Raw genomic sequence first — 4,466 nt, forward strand, 5'->3', positions numbered from 1 at the left:
TTTTAAAACTGGGGAAAAAAAGTGTAAAAAAAGCGGTTATGCTTCATTTTACCCTAGTAAAATATTCAAAAATCTGTATTTCATTTACCGTTCCACAGTTTTACGTCAAACAACTTTTTTCTGTCCCCAGTAAAATATTAAAAAATCTGTATTTCATTCACCGTTCCCCAGTTTTACATCAAACAACTTTTTTCTGTCTTAGAAAAATCAGTTCTACAAAATATCAAAAATTCTTTTTCCTCCGAAGCCTGACTTTAAAAGACAAACATAAACACAAGGTGCTTGTGATGGGGCTAAGGAAGTGGATGGTAATGAGAAACAAATTTTGCTCTGGACCATTTATATTTTGGCACAGGGATTTGGATGTGAAACGTTCAGGGAATTAAACATTTTTCAACTACAGCATTAATCATTTTTCAATCATAAATTACCTTGTACATGAAAACTTGATCATCTTCTTTTCAACATATAGGTGGAATCGGCCAAATAGCAGTCTTTGCTTCAGTATCTCTAATTAACTACGTTCTGCAAATTAAAATTTAGATGAAATCAACATGGGTCCAATGTGTGATTGATTCCTTCTTGAAATGGATCAAGAGCTACAGATTTTGCCCTGAAAATGAGTTGAGACTACAAAGAAAATCAGTTACGTCTGAAAATATTAGAGCAAAGCCCCATGGACCCCTGAGAGGCAAGGTTGTTAACCTTCCCACCTCTCCCCTCCACCCAACAACAGTCATGTTGAAATAATTGTCTATACTCTTGGACTGTACATTCGAATGCTGGTCACTTCAGCCCAAAACCAAATCGGCCCGAATCAATTCGGCCCAAACTCGGACCAAAACTAACTCGGCCCAGACGACACTTCGCCCCAAAACCAACTCGGAACAAAATCAACTTGGCCTAGGAAAAAAATATAGCCCTATAAATAAATAGTTCTATCCGAGGGTAGAATTCAATTGAATTGAAAATTTACACAGTTGTATTCGAATAACGCCAAACATAACATAATAATCTGTTAAAGCCATATAGCATATATTCCTTTTCTTTTATAATTTTCGAAATATTTATTAGTTTAACAAACTCAAAAAAATATTTAATCATGCATACAAAAATAGTTTCATTACTTTTTAGCACACTGGCACAATGACTGTACATGGTACAAGATGGTAGGTTAAAATAGTTGGGTGCTCCCTGTGTTGTGAAATGAATAGTTGACTTTTGTCCGTTTTTGTAAGGTGCTAAGTTCGTCGAAAAACATATTGGGTGTTGCCAATCTGAAATAAAATAAAAATAAATAATAAGAAAAGTTATACTAAAAAAATAATATCAGACCTATAAATAATATTAATAATTATAATACTTTTGCATGGTTTTCCTCGTGTTTCTACAGCAGTTTTTATTTAATTGTAAAAATCATTAAAGTACAATGCAAGTCTATATATAGAACTTGGTTGGAAATCGTACATATGATTTTAATATGATTACTTGAGGAGAACGAACAAGCCGGATCACCAAGGAACAGGCTTATTTCACCTTTGCAAATTTGCTTTTCTTTTTGATCTATTTTGTCCTTCTTGTTAACACGTTTTATAAATTGTATCCAAATTCAATCAAGTTGTTTTCACACATACTGAATATTCAGTACATTTTTATGTCAGGTAGGGGAAAATTACACCTATAATTATTGTTATAGTTATTAATATTATAATGATAATGATTTTATTAAAATAATAATATTAAAGTCACTCTGACCATAATGTCATAGTTAATTAGATTTTAATTGGGGTTTTTGACTTAAGTTCTGCGAACTTACAGTATATTAAAAAATCCATGCACACTTGCATCACTATTAAAAAGTCCATGCACACTTGCATCACCATCTAATGTAATTAATGTAATTTAATGTAATTTAAGCATTTTCTTTAGTTTATCAAATTATAGCCTAATCATTAGGCAATATTTTATATTATATTTTAAACATGTTTTCTTAATACATTGCACTCTTATACTCTAATTCTTTATATTATCATCTATTATCACATCAGATGGTGTAATGCATACAGTACTCCAGGTGCTGGGGTGGGCACGATCGTGTGGGGATTCGGTGTTTCAGTGCTGCTTGTGTCGTCATTAGGAATTGTTCCTGATGATGGCATGATTGGTGTTGTGTCCCTGGGTCCCTGTATGGAGGCGTGCGTTTCGATGCTTGGAATGTGTATTATGCTATCTTAAATGTGATTAATCAGTGGAACTTTTGGTTTTATTACATTATCTTGTAATATTGTTTGCATATACCTCATATTGCCTAATTTCCATTGGGGTCCTTCTGGTGGTGATTGAACAGTACACCGGGAGACAATCCCCTACTCTTTTCCGAAGAGTGTACTGCGTTCTTTAACATGCACATGGGCCATATGCACACGGGACCAACGGCTTAAACGTCTCATCCAAAAGACGGTGCGCTATTGTAACTTGTATTTCAGCCCTCTAGCTGAAACACAAGGAGAGGCAGCGATTGGAATTGAACCGGGGATCTAGAGATCTCCACGGTTCAGCACACACACAGTGGCTACCACCAGATTAGCCGACTGAGCTAAGCTGCTCGGGTAATCAAGTACAAAGTTTGGCGTCACTGTATTTAAATAGCAGATGAAAAATATAATTAAGAGAATCAGATGTAGATCGTTGAAAAATAAAACCAAACTGAAATTTGGAAAAATTAGACTGCACAACAGTATTAACGGAAAGAGTAAAAAATTTAGCCTGGAAAGGAGCACACGAATAAACAAACAGCTTAATAACAAAGTTACGAAGATTTTCAGGACCTGGAGATTTAGAGTTACTAAGATTTTTAAGAGGCAGAGATAACGTCAGATGGGGTGATATTCAAAAAGTCATGCAAGAGGTGAGGCACATGAATACGGGATAGAAAAGGAGAGTCAGATGAACATTTATTAGCAAATATCAAATCAATCTGCTAGGAAATAACACGAGGTGAATTAATGGGTGTACCGTTGTTGGATTTAAAAGTTCGCGAGTAGGACTTACTGTATTGCTGGTTTGTATTGATGTTTTTTTTTTTACTTTTGACCGCCAGTTACATCGCACGTCCATCGTAAACGGGGTCCGTGACCTCAAACATCAATATACACCTCATGAGTTATCGAATATCATTCGAAATGAATATCGTGATGGACCACATGATGAGTATTAAATAAAAAAGGTTGTGCAAATCATATCTATTATCGGTGTATGACGATTGATTCCATACAAAGAATGTTTAACTTTACAAATAATTAATTTCACGCCATTTATCCTGTTCACACAATACCTATTTCACGTAAATCATTGATCGAAATGAATTTATATGCATGTAAAAGGAGCATCATATTGTCGGTTACATACTGATTACAGCTCAATTATCAGTTACAAACAATATTTAATAATGTTTAATAATGATTAAAAATCATGGTGTCTTTTTTTTATTAAATCAATTCAACAATAATAATAACGATATTCCTAATTAAAGGAGATTGTAATAACGATAGCAATAATGATGACATTAATGATAGCAACAACGGTAACGATAGCAATAATGGACTTGGACATGATACTAATATTAATATTTTTTATTTATTTATTTTTTGTAAAAGCGCCAGTTCCAAACCAAATCAATGATCAAAGGCGCTGATCGTTATTACCTCTGATTAATGGATAACATACAACGGCAAACCAGCACAAAGTGCAACCTTCTATGCTCACTGGGAGTACCTAGTTGTAATAATATTGTTAACAACATAATTTCACTTTTCACTATACTGACTATATACATGGTACTACTGTAATGCTCTACATAGAATAAATGCTGTTCTTAGGCATAATGAGTGGATTTTATTACAAAAAAAATCAGGTGAAACAGAATTAAAACACATTGCCAATAAAGGCAACATGTTTACAACTGGCAACATTATTAATAGTTTACATTTGCTTAATAATAATATTATTTATTTTTTTTCTTTTTGTGAAGGTACTTGAGTAGTAACCGAATAACTGAACTAAACCAAGGTGTATTCAGTGGTTTGACTAGTCTTCAATATTTGTAAGTGAAAATCAACAAGTTATGAATAAATCTATTATCATATCAATTATTTTTAATTAATGCATGATTGTTTATGATTGTGGTAAATAGTAATAATATTATTTTCTCGAACTTTAAATCATACAAAAAAGGGTGATGTTTTTAAAACAAAATCACAATTCAAATGCAAAAAAAAAACAATATAAATATGAGAATCTAAAATTTTGTATTAATTGTTTTGTATACAGCATCTACAGTAATACTCTAATAATTCGGTAATTATTTACATAATAAATCCTGTAGCATGCATGACATTAGCTAGCCTGGGTTCCAGGCCCTAATTTTAGGTTACTCACTCTTTATTGCACTTAGTGCGCGCCATACC

The 4,466-nt window shown here is 33.0% G+C and overlaps 1 long non-coding RNA gene across 1 annotated transcript in view; it reads right to left on the bottom strand.

The window, feature by feature from the left end:
• Positions 1-235: 235 nt before the first annotated feature.
• LOC117100446 overlaps positions 236-4,466 on the bottom strand; it is a 22,826-nt gene continuing 18,595 nt past the window's right edge. Inside the window, exon 3 of the long non-coding RNA XR_004444124.1 lies at positions 236-508. This is a non-coding gene — a long non-coding RNA (uncharacterized LOC117100446). The remainder of the gene's footprint in view (positions 509-4,466) is intronic.

This window comes from Anneissia japonica, unplaced genomic scaffold (genome assembly GCF_011630105.1).
Source record: "Anneissia japonica isolate Jap-2015-1 unplaced genomic scaffold, ASM1163010v1 scaffold570_len211942_cov99, whole genome shotgun sequence".
NCBI lineage: Eukaryota > Metazoa > Echinodermata > Crinoidea > Comatulida > Comatulidae > Anneissia > Anneissia japonica.